General features: G+C 49.2%; 1 long non-coding RNA gene across 2 annotated transcripts in view; it reads right to left on the minus strand.

Annotated features, from left to right (window-relative positions):
• Nucleotides 1–5,556: 5,556 nt before the first annotated feature.
• LOC136304434 (uncharacterized) overlaps nt 5,557–24,571 on the minus strand; it is a 46,755-nt gene continuing 27,740 nt past the window's right edge. Inside the window, exons 1-17 of one of the 2 annotated variants that reach the window (XR_010724568.1) lie at nt 10,666–10,680; nt 10,325–10,453; nt 8,759–9,939; nt 8,639–8,680; nt 8,495–8,539; nt 8,359–8,400; nt 8,215–8,263; nt 8,084–8,125; nt 7,859–7,993; nt 7,672–7,751; nt 6,544–7,594; nt 6,424–6,465; nt 6,280–6,325; nt 6,144–6,185; nt 5,919–6,055; nt 5,740–5,819; nt 5,557–5,662 (exon numbers count right to left, since the gene is read on the minus strand). This is a non-coding gene — a long non-coding RNA (uncharacterized lncRNA). Of the gene's footprint in view, nt 5,663–5,739; nt 5,820–5,918; nt 6,056–6,143; nt 6,186–6,279; nt 6,326–6,423; nt 6,466–6,543; nt 7,595–7,671; nt 7,752–7,858; nt 7,994–8,083; nt 8,126–8,214; nt 8,264–8,358; nt 8,401–8,494; nt 8,540–8,638; nt 8,681–8,758; nt 9,940–10,324; nt 10,454–10,665; nt 10,681–24,571 lie in introns of those variants that run through there. The other variant, XR_010724569.1, reaches the window with a different exon arrangement.

The following is a 24,571-nucleotide window of genomic DNA, read 5'->3' on the forward strand; positions in this document are numbered from 1 at the left end:
TAAAGACAGAGAAAATGACAGAGACAGAGAGAAATAGACAAAGACAGAGAAATAGACAAAGACAGAGAAATAGACAAAGACAGAGAAATAGACAAAGACAGAGAAATAGACAAAGACAGAGAAATAGAGACAGAGAGAAAATGACAGAGACAGAGAGAAATAGAGACAGAGAAAATGACAGAGACAGAGAGAAATAGAGACAGAGAAATAGACAAAGACAGAGAAATAGAGACAGAGAGAAAATGACAGAGACAAAGAGAAATAGACAAAGAGAGAAATACAGACAGACAAAAAGACAAAGACAGAGAGAAATAGAGATGGAGAGAAAATGACAGAAACAGAGAGAAATAGAGAAAGAGAAAAACACAAAGACAGAAATTGTCTATTTCTCTCTGTCTTTGTCTAAGACAGAAAAAGACAAAGACAGAGAGAAATAGAGAAATAGACAAAGACAGAGAAATAGAAAGAAACAGAGAAAAACACAGAGAAACAGACAAAGAGAGAGAAATAGACAGAGCCAGAGAGAAATAGACAGAGAGAAATAGAAAGGAAGTGAAATAGAGAGTGAAATAGACACAAAGACATACAGAGAAACAGGGTTAGAGAAAAATAGAAATCAAAAGAGAAAAACAGAGAAACAGCATGAGAGAGAAAGAGTGAAACAGTTAGAGTGAAAGCAAAAGACAGACTGAAACAGACTGAAAGCAAAACAGACAGAAAAAGAGAGTTAAAGAGAAAGAGAAACAGAAAAACATCTAGAAATAGAATAACAGAGAAAAATTAAGAGTTAAGAGAGAAAGAAGCAGAATTAGACAGAAAAGGAAATAGCATGAAGGTGTACAGAGGAAAATAGACTTACCTTGAGGTAGGAAATAGAATAAATGACTCTGACACCAAATAAACACAGGAGCCAAATGGGGGAGAGGGGGGCACGGGGTATCTTTATTGGGGGGGCAGGGGGGCATCTTTATTAGGGTATATTCAGCTTTTATTGCATGAATGGGTTTCTTTACACTTTAGTAAACATACAGAAACAACAGATACAAATGCAAATACAGATACAGTCCATAGGCACACCTATAAAATTACAATTTACATACAGAGCAATACATTGAAATACAGCAGCAAATGCCAATACAGAACAATACAAGGCAATACAAGCCAAATGACTATTAACACAATAGAACCATTTTTCAAAATCTGAAACACTCATTATATCTTGTTTTATTGTTACAGGAAACCCAAAACAAAAGCAGCACACATAAAACATAACAATCGTCCACCGCACACACCTCCTTCAGCATGCGCACCGTGCACCCTCTCTCGCCTCTCAATCCCCTACAGTCAGCACACACTCGCAACGCTCCTCGGGAACGTGGTTCCCGGGAGCCCTGAAAAAATCAGCCTGCCTGACGAAAACCCCGGTCCCTAGGCCGTCGGCACCCAAACTTTGGCGATGAACGTCGCCTCGCAGACCGGCCGGGACCGAGGAAAAAAAAACCCAGCCGGGGGGAAAAAAAAAAAAACCCCCCCGGCTGGGGATTTTTTATTCTAAGTTTAAAATGTGTTGAAAAACCTGGAAGGCAAAAGTCACACACACAAGGTTAGAACCAGTCAACATGCACACAAACCCACCCTCTCTCACCTCTCAATCCCCTACCATCAGCACACACTCGCACCGCTCCTCGGGAACGTGGTTCCCGGGAGCCCTGAAAAAATCAGCCTGCCTGACGAAAACCCCGGTCCCTAGGCCGTCGGCGCCCAAACTTTGGCGATGAACGTCGCCTCGCAGACCGGCCGGGACCGAGGAAAAAAAAACCCAGCCGGGGGGAAAAAAAAAAAAACCCCCCCGGCTGGGGATTTTTTATTCTAAATTTAAAATGTGTTGAAAAACCTGGAAGGCAAAAGTCACACACACAAGGTTAGAACCAGTCAGCACACACACTCGCACAGGCAAACCCAAGCAGACAGACAAGTCTCAGACATACACAGTCACTCTTCAGCTTACCCAGTAGATTCCAAGAGACTCCGTAGCATCAGCAACCACAGAGAGACTAATCCTGCCCGGAGACCTGCAAGACAATGACAGGTGGTCAACAAGTGGTTACCTGACAGCTAGGCATCATCCCCCCTCAGGGCCCATACCTTCTCTACCCAAAACTCCACAGAAAAAAGATGAACTGCAAAGCCCTACAACTCTTCTACCTAACTGTGACTGTGCCAGGGCAGGGCAGCTCAAGCATAAGTCATACAGTAGGATACAGCAACATCATGACTTAGAGTGCAATACAAACACAGTCACTTTCAATACAATACAAGCACAGTGACTTTGAGTGCAATACAAGCACAGTGACTTTCAGTGCAATACAAGCACAGTGACTTTGAGTGCAATACAAACAGTCACTTGCAACGCAGAGTCACTGGCAGTGCAATGCAAACAGAGTCACTTACAATACAAACAGAGTCACTGGCAGTGCAATACAAACAGAGTCACTTGCAATACAATACAATACAGAGTCACTTGCAATACAATACAATACAGAGTCACTTGCAATACAATACAATACAGAGTCACTTGCAATACAATACAGAGTCACTTGCAATACAATACAAACACAGTCACTTGCAATACAATACAGAGTCACTGGCAATACAATACAAACACAGTCACTTGCAATACAATACAGAGTCACTGGCAATGCAATACAATACAGAGTCACTGGCAATGCAATACAAACAGAGTCACTTGCAATACAATACAAACAGAGTCACTTGCAATACAATACAAACAGAGTCACTTGCAATACAATACAAACAGAGTCACTTGCAATACAATACAAACAGAGTCACTTGCAATACAATACAAACAGAGTCACTTGCAATACAAACAGAGTCACAGGCAGTGCAATACAAACAGAGTCACAGGCAGTGCAATACAAACAGAGTCACAGGCAGTGCAATACAAACAGAGTCACAGGCAATACAATACAAACAGAGTCACAGGCAATACAATACAAACAGAGTCACAGGCAATACAATACAAACAGAGTCACAGGCAATACAATACAGAGTCACTGGCAATGCAATACAATACAGAGTCACTGGCAATGCAATACAATACAGAGTCACTGGCAATACAAAACAAACATAGTCACTTGCAATACAAAACAAACATAGTCACTTGCAATACAAAACAAACATAGTCACTTGCAATACAAAACAAACATAGTCAGTTCCAAGTCAATACAAACAAAACTGCTCACTAGACTAAGTGCCTAAGCTGTTAAGAGGACGCTCCAGAAGCTCGGGAAGCCGAGTGAAGAAAGCGATGACTGCCGGGTGACCGTGGCGATGCCTCCGGACGAAAGGCAACCTCGTCGGGTGAAAACGTCCGCTAGGCCGCCGAGACTCAAAGACTGCTGACGACGCAAAACACGCTAGAATGCTGAACTGCCCTGCCCGGCAAATGCTCCGGCGAGACCAAGGGGAAACCCTCTCCCATTACTTCAGAGGGACCCATCCCACTAGGGCCCTCTCTTCTAAGCTAATGTGAAATTGCCTCCCACTTCCAAAGTTCTTTCCCCTGCACCCAAACACAAGCCCCAACACTTATCTTTCGGAAGACGAGCGGACAAAATCCATCCTCCGAGGACTTCAGCACTGCCGTATCCAAACTTAGGCTCCGCACCTCCTTTCAATACCTAAGACAACAAAGTACAAACTGTGAAAATTGTGTGACAGGAAACTAATCCCCAGGCTTTCCAAGCACCTCTGCCCCAACTCACCTCAGATACTGATTTGGCTCCACAGTTTACCCAGAGGGTACCTGCAAAAGGAAAAGGTACACATTTAGCATGCTGCTACACACCCCATGCCTATGGATCACCCCTAATGCCTAAAAGCCAACTTACCCGCTTGCCCCTAATCCTTGCCATGTGTAGGACAGTAGCAGCACCTGCAAAGACACAAAGAAAACAGCAGGCTGAGTCACTGAGAAAACACAACCACCACAATCTAACAGAACTCAGTAATACATAAAGCTCAAGCTGATACCCACCAAGCCACTGGCATCCAGGACCAGGAAATCTTGCAAGTGGACCACCTAAAATGAAAGTAAATTAAACAGTGGATGTTAGAGTTACACCAGAAATTGAGACCTGAGCAATGACAGCAGCTTCCATCCACCAGTCAATGCTCACCTAGGCAGCTGATCCTGGACTGCCAAGCTCCCGCTTTACCTCCTAAAAATAAAAACAAAAAACAAGGCTGTAGCAGAGTCACAATGTACATCCCCCTGGCAAAACCAAACTGGGACTGACTTAAACTCACACCCACCTGGCCGCTGCCAGCCTGAGCCACGACAACCTCACAAGCAGACCACCTGAAATAAAACAAAAATCAACAGTGGATGGTTAGACTTGAGGCAGAAATGGAGAGCGGAGCAACAACAACAGCTGCTGTCCACCAGTGAATGCTCACCTGGCCCGCTTCTCCTGGACTGCCAATATCCTGCATAAGCTCCTAAAAACAAAGACAAAGGTCAGGGCTGTATCAGAGCCACCATTTACACCTCCCCTGCAAAGACCAACAGGGACTGACCTTCTCGGGGGAACCGACGCCACCCATAGGGGCTGCTCTGCCACAGGGTTATTCCATCTGCATCTGAAAGGAAGTTAGGACAAGAGTCAAAGGGCTGCAGGATAACTTGACAGCTCCACACATCTTGGGTCAATCTACAGATCCCACCTAGAAGCCAATGCACCCTGCATTTCAAATTTGTCCTATTACCCCTACACCCAGCTGTGCTGCAGGGCAGAGCAGCTCCGGGCCAAATACACACCCACACCCGTGACACAAGACGCAACAAACAAAGGGACGCGACAGGGAAAGAAAACTCTCGATGAGAGGAATGACCCTGAGGACCGAGAGAACTCGGGAGCAGATGACCGAGGTAAGCTGAAAGGAGAGCTGACCGGGCTCAGAGAAACCTGCAGGAAAAAAGATGCTAAGGGGATGACTTATCCCAAGAACCGCAAAGATGAACACTCGAGAATGCTCCGGTCACACTCTGCTACCTAGCTATGCATTCTTACAAGTCCTAATCCACCGGAATGGATGCTGGTGGTGCTCGGCTGTCAGTACAGCTCAGAACAAGACCTGGAAAGACATTGGACTGGATGCTTCTGAAGAGAGATACGATGCCCATGCCTGCCCGAGCTCCCGAGTCGATGGTCCGAGGGCATCGGCACCTGGCCGAGGAACTGAGAGTCCAGAGAGGCTAAGAGGGATGCCAGGGTTTTTGGTAGGCCCCTTGAAGGGCTAAGGCAAAAGACATGAAACAAAGAGTGCGCAACAAACGAGGGACACGACAAGCACCGGGACTGCTCTGCCCTGCACACCTCAGTGGAGAGATCAAAAGGGAGACTTTCCCTGTAGGAAGCCTAAGGGGCCGCTTCCTGGACAACCCCAGCTCCAAACCCAACTCAAAAACCACTCCCGGTTGAAAGCCGACCCGGCCCCCCACTTTCGTTCCCTCCGTGGCTCGGAGCCCTCCACTTATCTCTCAGACATCTGGAGATGCAGAGTCCAGGCAGGTGAAAAGGAAGGCTGGCTCTCCCTCAGGGAAATTCCTGCTAACACCAGGCTGCTCACTCTTAATCAGCTGCAATAAAGAAAAGCAAACATCACTGTGTGATCTTAGCAGCACAGCACCCAAACCCCAACAATTCTGCTACTCACCATCTCTTGAGAACGCCCAGGCCCTCAAGCCCGCTGCCTCGGCCGTGCTTGGAGAGTCATGCCATCGTCCTGGGGTAGGCCTGGATTAAGAACACACAGGGGATTTGACAGTGCTGAAACTTGACAGGACCCTCTCTCCTCCCTGCCTCCCCAACTCCTCAGCTGTTATCAAAGCCTACCTGGAAAGCAGCTTCAAACAGAGAAATTGAGGCTTGATCACACAGTCCTGTAATGCTTCTGAAGGGCTCCCAAAAAAAGGTGCCCAAGTTCATGATCTCATGGCAGAGGGTACTTCAGCAGAAGAAGAGTGGACCACCTAAAACACAATAATAGAAGCTTAGAGGTGCACCAGAAATTGAGACCTGAGCGATTACAGCCACTTCCATCCACCAGTCAATGCTCACCTAGGCAGCTGGTCCTGGACTGCCAAGATCCCGCTTTACCTCCTAAAAATAAAAACAAAAAACAAGGCTGTAACATACTCACAATGTACACCTCCCCAGCAAAACCAAACCGGGACTGACTTAAACTCACACCCACCTGGCCGCTGCCAGCCTGAGCCACGACAACCTCACAAGCAGACCACCTGAAATAAAACAAAAATCAACAGTGGATGGTTAGACTTGAGGCAGAAATTCAGACGGGAGCAATAACAACTGCTTCTGTCCACCGGTCGATGCTCACCTGGCGCACTTCACCTGGACTGCCAATATCCTGCATAAGCTCCTAAAAACAAAGACAAAGGTCAGGGCTGTATCAGAGCCACCATTTACACCTCCCCTGCAAAGACCAACAGGGACTGACCTTCTCGGGGGAACCGATGAATCCCACAGGGGCTGCTCTGCCACAGGGTTATTCCATCTGCATCTGAAAGGAAGTTAGGACAAGAGTCAAAGGGCTGCAGGATAACTTGACAGCTCCACACATCTTGGGTCAATCTACAGATCCCACCTAGAAGCCAATGCACCCTGCATTTCAAATTTGTCCTATTACCCCTACACCCAGCTGTGCTGCAGGGCAGAGCAGCTCCGGGCCAAATACACACCCACACCCGTGACACAAGACGCAACAAACAAAGGGACGCGACAGGGAAAGAAAACTCTCGATGAGAGGAATGACCCTGAGGACCGAGAGAACTCGGGAGCAGATGACCGAGGTAAGCTGAAAGGAGAGCTGACCGGGCTCAGAGAAACCTGCAGGAAAAAAGATGCTAAGGGGATGACTTATCCCAAGAACCGCAAAGATGAACACTCGAGAATGCTCCGGTCACACTCTGCTACCTAGCTATGCATTCTTACAAGTCCTAATCCACCGGAATGGATGCTGGTGGTGCTCGGCTGTCAGTACAGCTCAGAACAAGACCTGGAAAGACATTGGACTGGATGCTTCTGAAGAGAGATACGATGCCCATGCCTGCCCGAGCTCCCGAGTCGATGGTCCGAGGGCATCGGCACCTGGCCGAGGAACTGAGAGTCCAGAGAGGCTAAGAGGGATGCCAGGGTTTTTGGTAGGCCCCTTGAAGGGCTAAGGCAAAAGACATGAAACAAAGAGTGCGCAACAAACGAGGGACACGACAAGCACCGGGACTGCTCTGCCCTGCACACCTCAGTGGAGAGATCAAAAGGGAGACTTTCCCTGTAGGAAGCCTAAGGGGCCGCTTCTTGGATGGCCCCGTCTCCAAACCCCCGCCCGGTGGAAAGCCGACCCGGCCCCCCGCTTTCATCCCCTCCGTGGCTCGGAGCCCTCCACTTATCTCTCAGACATCTGGAGATGCAGAATCCTGGCAGGTGAAAAGGAAGGCCGCCTCTCCCTCAGGGAAATTCCTGCTAACACCAGGTTGCTCTCTCTTAGTCAGCTGCAATAAAGAAAAGCAAACATCACTGTGTGGTCTTAGCACCGCATCGCCCAAAACCGAACAATTCTGCTACCCACCGCCTCTTGAGAACGCCCGGGTGCTCGGGCCCGCTGCCTCGGCCGTGCTTGGAGGGTGATGGCATCGTCAGGGGGTAGGTCTGGATTAAGAGCAGACAAGGGATTTGACATTGCTGATACTTGAGAGGACGCTCGCTCCTCCTCTCCTCCCTGCCTCCCCGACTCCTCGGCCGTTATCAAAGACTACCTGGAAAGCAGCTTCAAACGGAGAAATCGAGGCTTGATCACACAGTCCTGTAATGCTTCTGAAGGGCTCCAAAGAGAGGGACCCGGTCCATCACCTCATTGGAGAAGGGACTTCAGCATAATGACAGCAGACTGCCTAAAACAGACAAAAATACAACCTTAGAGTTGCACCAGATATTGAGACCTGAGTGATAACAGCTGCTTCCATCCACCGGACAATGCTCACCTGGGCCGCTTCACCTGGACTGCCAATATCCCTCTTTACCTCCTAAAAAAAAGACAAAAAACAACGCTGTAACACAGTCATCATTTACACTGCCCCAGCAAAGGCAAACTGGGACTGACTTAAGCACATACCCTCTTGGCTGCTGGTATCCACGACCGGGACATTTCACAAGCGGGCCACCTAAAAATAAGAAAACAAACAGCAGATATTAGATTTTCACCAGAAACTGAGACCTGAGCAACAGCAACCAGTTCTGTCCGCAGATCAATGCTCACCTTGCACGCTTCACCTTCACCGCCAACATCCTGCTTTACCTCCTAAAAATAGAGACAAAGAAACAGGCAGTAACAAGGGCACCAATTACACTGCCCCTGCAAAGACAAACTGCAACTGACGTAAGCTGACACCTACCTGGCCGCTGGAATCCACAAACAGGACATCTCAAAACCAGACCACCTGAAAAAAAAAAAAAACCCAACAGTGAATGGTTACAGTTGCACAAGAAATTGACACCGGAGAAATAACAACTGCTTCTGTTCACCGGTCCATGCTCACCTTGCCCGCTTCTTCTGGACTGCCAATATCCTGCATTAGCTCCTAAAAACAAAGACAAAGGTCAGGGCTGTAACAGAGGCACCATTTACACCTCCCCTGCAAAGACCGACTCAGACTGACCTTCTCGGGAGAACCGACTCCACCGATAGGGGCTGCTCTGCCACAGGTTTAATCAGTCTGCATCTGAAAGAAAGTGAGGACAAAAGTCAAAGGGCTGCAGGATAACTTGACAGCTCCACACATCTTGTGTCAATCTACAGATAGAACCTAGAAGCCAATAGACCCTGCACTTCAAATTTGTCCTATTACCCCTACACCCAGCTGTGCTACAGGGCAGGGCAGAGCAGCGCTGGGCCAAATACACACCCACACCCGTGACACAAGACGCAACAAACGAGGAGACGCGACAGGGAAAGAAAAAATCTCGAAGAGAGGAATGACCCTGAGGACCGAGAGAACTCGGGAGGAGATGATCGAGGTAAGACGGATGGAGAGCTGACCGGGCTCAGAGAAACCTGCAGGAAAAAAGACGCTAAGGGGATGACTTATCCCAAGAACTGCAAAGATGGACGCTCGAGAATGCTCCGGTCAGAATCCTCTCCCTAGCTTTGCATCCTTACAAGTCCTAATCCACCGGAATGGATCGTGGTGGTGCTTGGCTGTCAGTACAGCTCAGAACAAGACCTGAAAAGACAGTAAACTGGATGCTTCTGAAAATAAATGCGATTCCCATGCTGGCCTGAGCTCCCGAGTCGATGGTTTGATGGTATCGGCGCCTGGCCGAGGAACTGAGGGACCGGAGATGCTAAAAATGATGCCGGGATTTTGATGGCCCCTTGAAAAGCCACAGAAAATGACATGAAATACAAGACACTCAAAAGACACAGAGTGCACAACAGACAACTGACAGGACATGCACCGGGACTGGACTGCCCTGCACCACAGCATTGGGATCAAAATTAATGCTTCCCCTTGACAGCTAACAGGATCGCTGAGTGGGGCTGGACGACGCTGCGCGCCGGACCGCACGATGCAGACGGGGACCGTTCTGCCTTGCGTGCCCCGTAGTTACTATTGAAGTATAGCCGTTCCCTTCGGCTGTCCTAAGTGGCCCCTTAAGGGACACCCCTGTCCCCTCTGGTAGCTGTTAAACCGGACCCATAAATTTCTGACACCCCTGTCGTCCTATCTCGAGGCCGTGGCCCCTGACTTATCTTTGAGATGACCGGTAAGGTGAATCGACGTTGGACTGGAAATAAGTCTGTCTCAGAAGGCCCTCCGATCGCCGATTAGCCTCTTAGCTAAGAAAAAGAAAAATTAAAATCGATGCACGAATTTAGCGGCACGTGCGCCGAATCCCGAGGGGGCGGCCGCTCGCCCTCGCCTAAGCGTGCCCGGGTCCTCGAGTCTGTGGCTTCGTCCCGCATCTAAGCCTAGGGCTGTTACAATGTCCGGTACCTGAGTTAGCAGGGGGCAAAACTGTAGGGCAGGTCTGTGAGCAAAACTTAGGTGCTCACATTTACGTATCTTAGGTGCTCTTCTGTGCTATAAGACGCATAAATGCAGCTGCTATTACTTGCAAAAAAGCCTTGGGGGAGGCCCTCAAATGCAGGTCGTTCCTCATTTTGCTGCCTTCAAAACCTGCTAACTCTCAACCGGGTACCCTGAACGTGGTCCTCGCCTTACCGATCGGAAGCCTGGATCTCGGTCGTTGCCTCTGACGTGTACAGTAGCCCTTTTGAGGTGACAAATCTTCTGAAAGAATCTGGAAGATCGTGCTGGATGTGACCTATAACTTCAGGAGTAGTGCTCCTCCTAAAAGAAAATGAGAACAAACCCAGAAATTACAAAAGCGCCTTTCCTCCCCCGAATGTGCAAACAAAACCCCTGAACTTAAATACTCCCTGTATTTGATAGCATCTTCTTTGTAGTGTCCTCAAAGCTCCTGTTATTTGTAGGTGCCCAAAAACACCTAACAAAAATAAGCTAATAGAGCCTCTTCGCTGAAATGAGAGGAGAGCTCTTACCCTAGCTGATTCCCAGGAGGGAATGAAGCCCCTTGGCAAAAGCTGGGGTTAATATACCCCTGATTGGGCCCGCCCCTCGTTCCCAGAATGCCCGGGAAAAGGGAGGAGGCAACTCCCACGGGGTATAAAAGCTCTCGAAGGAGCTGCAGCTGTTTGGCTCCTCTGACTCAAATGCAAGGTAAGTACAGGGCTCGATAGAGAAAAAAACTCCTTGGGGTAATAATGCTATTTTTCTGTTTTGGCTGTAATGACTTCAGGCTAGAGGGCAAAAATAAAACTTAGTGTTTTAGTAACATAGCAAGATAGTAATTTGGGTAATTTGCTGTTGACGGGGGTAATTATTCCTGGGTGACTGCAATTAGTATTCCACAAGTGACTAAGTAGGATGACAAAGAACAGTAAGATTATGAATGGTGTAAGGCTCATTAGCACCTCTAAGTAAGGATATCAATGTATTAATTACAAAGGAGAAAAAGAATAAACTCCCAGGTGGTGTTAAGCTTATATATACGCCTGGATTGCTCCCGTCTGAGATAGGTGTTACCGGGGTACCCGTTCGAGTGCAACAGAAGTCCAATTTTAAATCCTTAAAATGCTGAAAAAGGCACGGGTTCCTTCAATTTAAAATTAGCATATGGGCAGTTACCTCTGCTTAAACTGTGACATGGAAAATAAATGGCTTGTGCCCCTTAACTTAATCTCCTAAAATTTTTGGAAAAGAGGAGTTTCCTTCAGTTTAAATCTCTCCAGGGAGGAGAAAAAAGGGGAGTGTTCCCTAAAATTCAAGCCCTTAAAAAGCAGAGACAGCTAGGCCCCTCTGAACTAGCACCTCCCCACAGGGGTGTGCCCAGGAAACCCTCTGGAGACAGGGGGCATTGTGGGATGAGGTCGAGAAAGGTCCCGCAGATTGTTCGTTCCCCTGCGTGACCCTTCGTCTGCCTGTGAAACGCTGGGGTGCTAGGCTTCCGTTCTGTGGAAGAGAACTGTTCTTCTTGTGGCCGGTGGCCGAGATGGAAGTTCTATCCCCAGAATTCCCTATGTCCTAAGTTTGTAATTATTTAGGAAATTTTTCCCAGACTGTAAGCAATTACCAGAAATATTTACTTAGGAATCCTTACTGAATTGTGTTTCTGTTGAGGTCTTCTACGTGTCCCTTAAGGAGCCAGGGGGGTTGCCAGGTGACTTATGTCTAATCCTGACCGGCCCGGAGCAAACCGGAGTCCTGCTGCCGGTGGCTGGTCCACCCTAAATTACAGTAACATATTAATGTAATTTATAAAAATTCCCTTTGCCTACTAAACAAATTTTCCAGGATGATCCAGGGAAGAGATCTGCTCCATCCTTAGTTTGGGAAATGCCAGTTCTCAGATCCATCTAGGCAGAAAACTACTAAAAGTATTTGCTTGTTTTTTACTACATCTAGCTGTATGATGAAAATAGATGAATGGTCATTAGGTAAAAACTTTTCAGAGGGCAAAATATTTCACACAGATCCCATTTTGACAGTATGGCAGTTTTGGGGATTAGGAATCCCATCCATAGAAGACATCAAAGAAATGATACTTTGCAACTTGATATTTAGAAATTGTCTTAGAGATGTTATAACTTAATATTCTAACATTATGAAATAGAATGGTTTTGGCACGTTGAAACTGGGTGATTCTGGTATTCCAGAACCCATCCCGTATTTTGCAATGGAGACTTTGAAACGTACATGTTTAATACTTTGAAACCTGGTGAACACCTATATGAAATCCAGGCAGAGTAATGTTTCTGAATCTAGATGGAGAGAGATGAGGGTTGTAGCAATGTTGCAAGCAGATTGACGGACATCTTATAAAAACGACATGTAACTGCTTTAAAATTAGGGGAGTTACTTTTTTCAATCTAGGGCAGGCAGGATTTTTAGGGTCAGAGGAGAAGTCTCCCTGCAAAAATTACCGATAGAAGAATATTTCACCCAAACCCAATAAACCAAAACTAGGATTCAGGGAGGGTACATACTACCAGTGGACTATAAAAACAGACATCAGGACCCTAAGGGGGTGACTTAACTTTCCCACAAAAGGAACGTCCAGTCAGGTCTAAGGCCTTCTACATGGAACTAGACTTCTAGAAAATAGAATTCTGAATGCATCAGCATTGCACCAAGACCCATGCTACTAGAAGCAGAATGCCAGACTGGCCGTGGAGTGCCAAACACCTCCTAAAAACTGAAATCAGGAATGTGATAGGGTGAGTCCAGCTTGCCACACAAAAGGGCCACTGATGTTGAACAGAGCGCTATGCCCAGGAGTGGACTTATGCCATCTACAAATCTAAACATAGCTACACTTCTCCCAGAGCCAAGGTGCCAGAAGCTGGAACCCTAACTGTCCTTCGAGTGCCAAATGTCTCCTACAACCGAACATTACGAACTTCTAGGAGTGAGTTTCTGTTCCATCAGAAGAGAACCACCGTTCCTGCACAGAACTATCGGCCACGGAGTGGGCTGCCAAATGATAAAATTAACTTCAGCACAGGACATCTGCCAGATCCAAACTGCCAGAAGCTGGAACCCTTACTGTCCTTGGAGTGCCAAATCTATCCTATGAACTGACATCAGGAACCTGATGGGGAGAGTTTAGGTTCCCACAAAAGAGCCACCTTTCCTTCAGTGAGCTCTGTGCCCCAGACTGGGCTTCTGCCTCTTAGAATTCTGAACAACACACTTACTCCCAGATCCACGCTGTCAGTACCTGGAAGCCTGGCTCCCCTGAGACTGCCAAATGGCTCCTTAAAACGAACAATCTGAACCAGGGGGTTTGTTTAGTTTCCCCAGAAAAAGGGACACCATTCCTGCACAGAGCTCTGAGCCCAGGAGTGAGCTTCTGCCACTTACAATTCTGAAGACTGCTGCACTTCTCCCATGGCCAAGCTGCCAGAATCTGGAGCCCTAACTGTCCTTCGAGTGGCAAATGTCTCCTACCACCTGATATGAGGAACCTGGTGCGGGCAGTTTAGCTTCCCACCGAACAGAGCCACCACGGCTGCACAGAACTCCCTGCCCCGGAGGGGGCTTCTGCCTCCTAAAAATAAGTTAAGCACAGGATATCTGCCAGACCCAAGCTGCCAGATGCTGGAACCCTAACTGTCCTTGGAGGACAAAATGTCTCCTACAACCTGAAATGAAGGACTTGGAGGAGTGAGTTTAGCTTCCCACAGAAGAGAGCCACCGTTGCTGCACAGAACTCTCTGGAGCCAAATTGGGGTTCTGCCTGCGAAACATAAAGTCACCACAGGATACCTGCCAGATCAAAGCTTTCAGAAGTTGGAAATCTAACTATCCTTGGAGTGCCAAATGTCTCCTACAACCTGACATTAGGAACGTGGAGAGGTGAGTTTAGCTTCCCACAGAAAAGAGCCACCATTCCTGCACAGAACTCTCTGCCCCAGACTGGGCTGCTAACTCATAAAATTAAGTTCAGCACAGGACTGCTACCAGATCCAAGCTCCCAGACGCTGGAACCCTTACTGTCCTTGGAGTGCCAAATCTATCCTATAAATTGAAATCAGGAACCTGATGGGGTGAGTCCAGATTCCCACAGAAAACGGGCAACACTTCCTGCACAGAGCCCTCTGACCCAGAGAGGACTACTGCCTCCTAAAAATAAATCCACACAGGATATCAGCCAAATCCAAGCTCCCAGAGGCTGGAACTCTAACTGTCCTTGGAGTGCCCAATATCTACTACAACCTGACATCAGGAACTTGGAGGGGTGAGTTTAGATTCCCAGAGAAGAGAGCCACTCTTCCTGCACAGAACTCTCTGCCACAGAGTGGGCTGCTAACTGATAAAAATAAGTTCAGTACAAAACTTCTGCCAGATCCAACCTTAGAGAAGCTGGAACCCTTACAGTCCTTGGAGTGTCCAATGTCTCCTACAACCTGACATTAGAAACTTAGGGGGAGAGTATAGCGTCCCACAGAAGAGAGCCACTGTTCCTGCACAGAGCTGTGTGCCCGGGAGTGGGCTTCTGCCACTTAGAATTCTGAACAGTGCACATTACTCCCAGAACTAAGCTGTCAGAACCTGGAACCCTAACTGTCCTTGGAGTGCCCAATGTCTCCTACAGCCTGACATTAGGAACTTAGTCAGTGAGTATAGCTTCCCACAGAAGAGAACCACTGTTCCTGCACAGAGCTCTGTGCCCCGGAGTGGGCTTCTGCCACTTAGAATTCTGAACAGAGTACTTACTCCCACAACCAAGCTGCCATGAAGCTGAAACCCTAGCTGCCCTTAGACTGCCAAACACCCCCTGCAAACTGACATCATGAACTTGGAGGAGTGAGTTTTGCTTCCCACAGAAAAGACCCACAGTTCCTGCACAGAACTCTCGGCCACGGAGTGCGCTGCTAACTGATAAAAATAAGTTCAGCACAGGACATCTGCCAGATCCAAGCATCCAGAACCTGGAACCCTTACTGGCCTTGGAGCGCCAAATGTCTCCTACAGCCTGACATCAGGAACCTGCTGGGGTGAGTTTTCTTTCCCACAGAAAAGACCCACAGTTCCTGCACAGAGCTCTGTACCCGGGAGTGGGCTTCTGCCACTTAGAATTCTGAACAGTGCACATTACTCCCAGAACCAAGCTGTAAGAAGTTGGAACGCTAACTGTCCTTGGAGTGCCCAATGTCTCCTAAAACCTGCCATTAGGAACTTAGGGGGTGAGTATAGCTTCCCACAGAAGAGAGCCACTGTTCCTGCACAGAGTTCTGTGCCCGGAAGTGGGCTTCTGCCACTTAGAATTCTGAACACTGCTGCACTTCTCCCATAGCCAAGCTCCCAGAAGCTGGAACCCTAACTGTCCTGCGAGTGCCCAATGTCTCCTACGACCTGACATTAGGAACTTCAGGGGGTGAGTTTAGCTTCCCACAGAAGAGACCCACAGTCCCTGCACAGAGCTCTGTGTCCCGGAGTGGGCTTCTACCACTTAGAATTCTGAACAGTGTACTTACTCCTAAAACCAAGCTGCCATGAAGCTGAAACCCTAGCCGCCCTTAGACTGCCAAACATCCCCTGCAAACTGACATCAGGAACTTGGAGGGGTGAGTTTAGCGTTCCACAGAAAAGACCCACCGTTCCTGCACAGAACTCTCGGCCACGGAGTGGGCTGCGAACTGAAAAAAATAAGTTCTGCACAGGACTTCTACCAGATCCAAGCATCCAAAAGCTGGAACCCTAACTGGCCTTGAGTGCCCAATGCCTCCTACAACCTGACATTAGGAACGTAGTCGGTGAGTATAGCTTCCCACAGAAGAGAGCCACTGTTCCTGCACAGAGCTCTGTGCCCGGGAGTGGGCTTCTGCCACTTAGAATTCTGAACAGTGTACTTACTCCCACAACCAAGCTGCCATGAAGCTGAAACCCTAGCTGCCCTTAGACTGCCAAACAGCCCCTGCAAACTGACATCATGAACTTGGAGGGGTGAATTTTGCTTCCCACAGAAAAGACCCACCGTTCCTGCACAGAACTCTCGGCCACGGAGTGGGCTGCTAACTGATAAAAATAAGTTCAGCACAGGACATCTGCCAGATCCAAGCATCCAGAAGCTGGAACCCTTACTGGCCTTGGAGTGCCAAATGGCTCCTACAGCCTGACATCAGGAACCTGCTGGGGTGAGTTTAGTTTCCCACAGAAAAGACCCACCATTCCTACACAGAGCTCTGTGCCCCGGAGTGGGCTTCTGCCACTTAGAATTCTGAACAGTGCACATTACTCCCACAACAAAGCTGTCAGAAGCTGGAACCCTAACTGTCCTTGGAGTGCCCAATGTCTCCTACAACCTGACATTAGGAACGTAGTCGGTGAGTATAGCTTCCCACAGAAAAGACCCACCGTTCCTGCACAGAGCTCTGTGCCCGGGAGTGGGCTTCTGCCACTTACAATTCTGAACAGTGTACTTACTCCCACAACCAAGCTGCCATGAAGCTGAAACCCTAGCTGCCCTTAGACTGCCAAACACCCCCTGCAAACTGACATCAGGAATTTGGAGGGGTGAGTTTAGCTTTCCACAGAAAAGACCCACCGTTCCTGCACAGAACTCTCGGCCACGGAGTGGGCTGTGAACTGAAAAAAATAAGTTCTGCACAGGACTTCTGCCAGATCCAAGCATCCAAAAGCTGGAACCCTAACTGTCCTGCGAGTGCCCAATGTCTCCTACAACCTGACATTAGGAACTTAGTCGGTGAGTATAGCTTCCCACAGAAGAGAGCCACTGTTCCTGCACAGAGCTCTGTGCCCCGGAGTGGGCTTCTGCCACTTAGAATTCTGAACAGTGTACTTACTCCCACAACCAAGCTGCCATGAAGCTGAAACTCTAGCTGCCCTTAGACTGCCAAACACCCCGTGCAAACTGACATCAGGAACTTGGAGGGGTGAGTTTAGCTTTCCACAGAAAAGACCCACCGTTCCTGCACAGAACTTTTGGCCACGGAGTGCGCTGCTAACTGATAAAAATAAGTTCAGCACAGGACTTCTGCCAGATCCAAGCATCCAGAAGCTGGAACCCTTACTGGCCTTGGAGTGCCAAATGGCTCCTACAGCCTGACATCAGGAACCTGCTGGGGTGAGTTTAGTTTCCCACAGAAAAGACCCACCTTTCCTACACAGAGCTCTGTGCCCCGGAGTGTGCTTCTGCCACTTAGAATTCTGAACAGTGCACATTACTCCCACAACCAAGCTGTCAGAAGCTGGAACCCTAACTGTCCTTGGAGTGCCCAATGTCTCCTACAACCTGACATTAGGAACTTAGTCGGTGAGTATAGCTTCCCACAGAAAAGACCCACCGTTCCTGCACAGAACTCTCGGCCACGGAGTGCGCTGCTAACTGATAAAAATAAGTTCAGCACAGGACTTCTGCCAGATCCAAGCATCCAGAAGCTGGAACCCTTACTGGCCTTGGAGTGCCAAATGTCTCCTACAGCCTGACGTCAGGAACCTGCTGGGGTGAGTTTAGTTTCCCACAGAAAAGACCCACAGTTCCTGCACAGAGCTGTGTGCCCGGGAGTGGGCTTCTGCCACTTAGAATTCTGAACAGTGCACATTACGCCCAGAACCAAGCTGTAAGAAGTTGGAACGCTAACAGTCCTTGGAGTGCCCAATGTCTCCTAAAACCTGCCATTAGGAACTTAGGGGGTGAGTATAGCTTCCCACAGAAGAGAGCCACTGTTCCTGCACAGAGTTCTGTGCCCGGAAGTGGGCTTCTGCCACTTAGAATTCTGAACACTGCTGCACTTCTCCCATAGCCAGGCTCCCAGAAGCTGGAACCCTAACTGGCCTTGGAGCGCCAAATGTCTCCTACAGCCTGACATCACGAACTTAGTCGGTGAGTATAGCTTCCCACAGAAGAGAGCCACTGTTCCTGCACAGAGCTCTGTGCCCGGGAGTGGGCTTCTGCCACTTAGAATTCTGAACAGTGTACTTACTCCCACAACCAAGCTGCCATGAAGCTGAAACCCTAGCTGCCCTTAGACTGCCAAACACCCCCTGCAAACTGACATCAGGAACTTGGAGGGGTGAGTTTTGCTTCCCACAGAAAAGACCCACCGTTCCTGCACAGAACTCTCAGCCACGGAGTGGGCTGCTAACTGATAAAAATAAGTCCAGCACAGGACTTCTGCCAGATCCAAGCATCCAAAAGCTGGAACCCTAACTGTCCTGCGAGTGCCCAATGTCTCCTACAACCTGACATTAGGAACTTAGTCGGTGAGTATAGCTTCCCACAGAAGAGAGCCACTGTTCCTGCACAGAGCTCTGTGCCCCGGAGTGGGCTTCGGCCACTTAGAATTCTGAACAGTGTACTTACTCCCACAACCAAGCTGCCATGAAGCTGAAACCCTAGCTGCCCTTAGACTGCCAAACACCCCGTGCAAACTGACATCAGGAACTTGGAGGGGTGAGTTTAGCTTTCCACAGAAAAGACCCACCCTTCCTGCACAGAACTCTCGGCCACGGAGTGCGCTGCTAACTGATAAAAATAAGTTCAGCACAGGACTTCTGCCAGATCCAAGCATCCAGAAGCTGGAACCCTTACTGGCCTTGGAGTGCCAAATGGCTCCTACAGCCTGACATCAGGAACCTGCTGGGGTGAGTTTAGTTTCCCACAGAAAAGACCCACCTTTCCTACACAGAGCTCTGTGCCCCAGAGTGGGCTTCTGCCACTTAGAATTCTGAACAGTGCACATTACTCCCACAACCAAGCTCTCAGAAGCTGGAACCCTAACTGTCCTGCGAGTGCCCAATGTCTCCTACAACCTGACATTAGGAACTTAGTCGGTGAGTATAGCTTCCCACAGAAAAGACCCACCGTTCCTGCACAGAACTCTCGGCCACGGAGTGCGCTGCTAACTGATAAAAATAAGTTCAGCACAGGACTTCTGCCAGATCCAAGCATCCAGAAGCTGGAACCCTTACTGGCCTTGGAGTGCCAAATGTCTCCTACAGCCTGACATCAGGAACCTGCTGGGGTGAGTTTTGTTTCCCACAGAAAAGACCCACAGTTCCTGCACAGAGCTGTGTGCCCGGGAGTGGGCTTCTGCCACTAAGAATTCTGAACAGTGCACATTACGCCCAGAACCAAGCTGTAAGAAGTTGGAACGCTAACTGTCCTTGGAGTGCCCAATGTCTCCTAAAACCTGCCATTAGGAACTTAGGGGGTGAGTATAGCTTCCCACAGAAGAGAGCCACTGTTCCTGCACAGAGTTCTGTGCCCGGAAGTGGGCTTCTGCCACTTAGAATTCTGAACACTGCTGCACTTCTCCCATAGCCAGGCTCCCAGAAGCTGGAACCCTAACTGTCCTGCGAGTGCCCAATGTCTCCTACAACCTGACATTAGGAACTTCAGGGGGTGAGTTTAGCTTCCCACAGAAGAGACCCACACTCCCTGCACAGAGCTCTGTGTCCCGGAGTGGGCTTCTGCCACTCAGAATTCTGAACAGTGTACTTACTCCCACAACCAAGCTGCCATGAAGCTGAAACCCTAGCTGCCCTTAGACTGCCAAACACCCCCTGCAAACTGACATCAGGAACTTGGAGGGGTGAGTTTAGCTTTCCACAGAAAAGACCCACCGTTCCTGCACAGAACTCTCGGCCACGGAGTGCGTTGCTAACTGATAAAAATAAGTTCAGCACAGGACTTCTGCCAGATCCAAGCATCCAGAAGCTGGAACCCTTACTGGCCTTGGAGTGCCAAATGGCTCCTACAGCCTGACATCAGGAACCTGCTGGGGTGAGTTTAGTTTCCCACAGAAAAGACCCACAGTTCCTGCACAGAGCTCTGTGTCCCGGAGTGGGCATCTGCGACTTAGAATTCTGAGCAGTGCACATTACGCCCAGAACCAAGCTGTCAGAAGCTGGAACCCTAACTGTCCTTGGAGTGCCCAATGTCTCCTACAACCTGACATTAGGAACGTAGTCGGTGAGTATAGCTTCCCACAGAAAAGACCCACCGCTCCTGCACAGAGCTCTGTGCCCGGGAGTGGGCTTCTGCCACTTACAATTCTGAACAGTGTACTTACTCCCACAACCAAGCTGCCATGAAGCTGAAACCCAAGCTGCCCTTAGACTGCCAAACACCCCCTGCAAACTGACATCAGGAATTTGGAGGGGTGAGTTTAGCTTTCCACAGAAAAGACCCACCGTTCCTGCACAGAACTCTCGGCCACGGAGTGGGCTGTGAACTGAAAAAAATAAGTTCTGCACAGGACTTCTGCCAGATCCAAGCATCCAAAAGCTGGAACCCTAACTGTCCTGCGAGTGCCCAATGTCTCCTACAACCTGACATTAGGAACTTAGTCGGTGAGTATAGCTTCCCACAGAAGAGAGCCACTGTTCCTGCACAGAGCTCTGTGCCCCGGAGTGGGCTTCTGCCACTTAGAATTCTGAACAGTGTACTTACTCCCACAACCAAGCTGCCATGAAGCTGAAACCCTAGCTGCCCTTAGACTGCCAAACACCCCCTGCAAACTGACATCAGGAACTTGGAGGGGTGAGTTTAGCTTTCCACAGAAAAGACCCACCGTTCCTGCACAGAACTCTCAGCCACGGAGTGCGCTGCTAACTGATAAAAATAAGTTCAGCACAGGACTTCTGCCAGATCCAAGCATCCAGAAGCTGGAACCCTTACTGGCCTTGGAGTGCCAAATGGCTCCTACAGCCTGACATCAGGAACCTGCTGGGGTGAGTTTAGTTTCCCACAGAAAAGACCCACAGTTCCTACACAGAGCTCTGTGCCCCGGAGTGGGCTTCTGCCACTTAGAATTCTGAACAGTGCACATTACTCCCACAACAAAGCTGTCAGAAGCTGGAACCCTAACTGTCCTTGGAGTGCCCACTGTCTCCTACAACCTGACATTAGGAACTTAGTCGGTGAGTATAGCTTCCCACAGAAAAGACCCACCGTTCCTGCACAGAACTCTCGGCCACGGAGTGCGCTGCTAACTGATAAAAATAAGTTCAGCACAGGACTTCTGCCAGATCCAAGCATCCAGAAGCTGGAACCCTTACTGGCCTTGGAGTGCCAAATGTCTCCTACAGCCTGACATCAGGAACCTGCTGGGGTGAGTTTTGTTTCCCACAGAAAAGACCCACAGTTCCTGCACAGAGCTCTGTGTCCCGGACTGGGCTTCTGCCACTTAGAATTCTGAACAGTGCACATTACTCCCAGAAGCAAGCTGTCAGAAGTTGGAACGCTAACTGTCCTTGGAGTGCCCAATGTCTCCTAAAACCTGCCATTAGGAACTTAGGGGGTGAGTATAGCTTCCCACAGAAGAGAGCCACTGTTCCTGCACAGAGTTCTGTGCCCGGAAGTGGGCTTCTGCCACTTAGAATTCTGAACACTGCTGCACTTCTCCCATAGCCAGGCTCCCAGAAGCTGGAACCCTAACTGTCCTGCGAGTGCCCAATGTCTCCTACAACCTGACATTAGGAACTTCAGGGGGTGAGTTTAGCTTCCCACAGAAGAGACCCACAGTCCCTGCACAGAGCTCTGTGTCCCGGAGTGGGCTTCTGCCACTTAGAATTCTGAACAGTGTACTTACTCCCACAACAAAGCTGCCATGAAGCTGAAACCCTAGCTGCCCTTAGACTGCCAAACACCCCCTGCAAACTGACATCAGGAACTTGGAGGGGTGAGTTGAGCTTTCCACAGAAAAGACCCACCGTTCCTGCACAGAACTCTCGGCCACGGAGTGGGCTGCGAACTGAAAAAAATAAGTTCAGCACAGGACTTCTGCCAGATCCAAGCATCCAGAAGCTGGAACCCTTACTGGCCTTGGAGTGCCAAATGGCTCCTACAGCCTGACATTAGGAACGTAGTCGGTGAGTATAGCTTCCCACAGAAGAGAGCCACTGTTCCTGCACAGAGCTCTGTGCCCGGGAGTGGGCTTCTGCCACTTAGAATTCTGAACAGTGTACTTACTCCCACAACCAAGCTGCCATGAAGCTGAAACCCTAGCTGCCCTTAGACTGCCAAACACCCCCTGCAAACTGACATCATGAACTTGGAGGGGTGAGTTTAGATTCCCAGAGAAGAGAGCCACTCTTCCTGCACAGAACTCTCTGCCACAGAGTGGGCTGCTAACTGATAAAAATAAGTTCAGTACAAAACTTCTGCCAGATCCAACCTTAGAGAAGCTGGAACCCTTACAGTCCTTGGAGTGTCCAATGTCTCCTACAACCTGACATTAGAAACTTAGGGGGAGAGTATAGCGTCCCACAGAAGAGAGCCACTGTTCCTGCACAGAGCTGTGTGCCCGGGAGTGGGCTTCTGCCACTTAGAATTCTGAACAGTGCACATTACTCCCAGAACTAAGCTGTCAGAACCTGGAACCCTAACTGTCCTTGGAGTGCCCAATGTCTCCTACAGCCTGACATTAGGAACTTAGTCAGTGAGTATAGCTTCCCACAGAAGAGAACCACTGTTCCTGCACAGAGCTCTGTGCCCCGGAGTGGGCTTCTGCCACTTAGAATTCTGAACAGAGTACTTACTCCCACAACCAAGCTGCCATGAAGCTGAAACCCTAGCTGCCCTTAGACTGCCAAACACCCCCTGCAAACTGACATCATGAACTTGGAGGAGTGAGTTTTGCTTCCCACAGAAAAGACCCACAGTTCCTGCACAGAACTCTCGGCCACGGAGTGCGCTGCTAACTGATAAAAATAAGTTCAGCACAGGACTTCTGCCAGATCCAAGCATCCAGAACCTGGAACCCTTACTGGCCTTGGAGCGCCAAATGTCTCCTACAGCCTGACATCAGGAACCTGCTGGGGTGAGTTTTCTTTCCCACAGAAAAGACCCACAGTTCCTGCACAGAGCTCTGTACCCGGGAGTGGGCTTCTGCCACTTAGAATTCTGAACAGTGCACATTACTCCCAGAACCAAGCTGTAAGAAGTTGGAACGCTAACTGTCCTTGGAGTGCCCAATGTCTCCTAAAACCTGCCATTAGGAACTTAGGGGGTGAGTATAGCTTCCCACAGAAGAGAGCCACTGTTCCTGCACAGAGTTCTGTGCCCGGAAGTGGGCTTCTGCCACTTAGAATTCTGAACACTGCTGCACTTCTCCCATAGCCAAGCTCCCAGAAGCTGGAACCCTAACTGTCCTGCGAGTGCCCAATGTCTCCTACGACCTGACATTAGGAACTTCAGGGGGTGAGTTTAGCTTCCCACAGAAGAGACCCACAGTCCCTGCACAGAGCTCTGTGTCCCGGAGTGGGCTTCTACCACTTAGAATTCTGAACAGTGTACTTACTCCTAAAACCAAGCTGCCATGAAGCTGAAACCCTAGCTGCCCTTAGACTGCCAAACATCCCCTGCAAACTGACATCAGGAACTTGGAGGGGTGAGTTTAGCGTTCCACAGAAAAGACCCACCGTTCCTGCACAGAACTCTCGGCCACGGAGTGGGCTGCGAACTGAAAAAAATAAGTTCTGCACAGGACTTCTACCAGATCCAAGCATCCAAAAGCTGGAACCCTAACTGGCCTTGAGTGCACAATGCCTCCTACAACCTGACATTAGGAACGTAGTCGGTGAGTATAGCTTCCCACAGAAGAGAGCCACTGTTCCTGCACAGAGCTCTGTGCCCGGGAGTGGGCTTCTGCCACTTAGAATTCTGAACAGTGTACTTACTCCCACAACCAAGCTGCCATGAAGCTGAAACCCTAGCTGCCCTTAGACTGCCAAACAGCCCCTGCAAACTGACATCATGAACTTGGAGGGGTGAATTTTGCTTCCCACAGAAAAGACCCACCGTTCCTGCACAGAACTCTCGGCCACGGAGTGGGCTGCTAACTGATAAAAATAAGTTCAGCACAGGACATCTGCCAGATCCAAGCATCCAGAAGCTGGAACCCTTACTGGCCTTGGAGTGCCAAATGGCTCCTACAGCCTGACATCAGGAACCTGCTGGGGTGAGTTTAGTTTCCCACAGAAAAGACCCACCATTCCTACACAGAGCTCTGTGCCCCGGAGTGGGCTTCTGCCACTTAGAATTCTGAACAGTGCACATTACTCCCACAACAAAGCTGTCAGAAGCTGGAACCCTAACTGTCCTTGGAGTGCCCAATGTCTCCTACAACCTGACATTAGGAACGTAGTCGGTGAGTATAGCTTCCCACAGAAAAGACCCACCGTTCCTGCACAGAGCTCTGTGCCCGGGAGTGGGCTTCTGCCACTTACAATTCTGAACAGTGTACTTACTCCCACAACCAAGCTGCCATGAAGCTGAAACCCTAGCTGCCCTTAGACTGCCAAACACCCCCTGCAAACTGACATCAGGAATTTGGAGGGGTGAGTTTAGCTTTCCACAGAAAAGACCCACCGTTCCTGCACAGAACTCTCGGCCACGGAGTGGGCTGTGAACTGAAA

Source organism: Chamaea fasciata, unplaced genomic scaffold (genome assembly GCF_029207755.1).
Source record: "Chamaea fasciata isolate MVZ Bird 193981 ecotype frontalis unplaced genomic scaffold, bChaFas1.0.hap1 SCAF_90, whole genome shotgun sequence".
Lineage (NCBI taxonomy): Eukaryota > Metazoa > Chordata > Aves > Passeriformes > Sylviidae > Chamaea > Chamaea fasciata.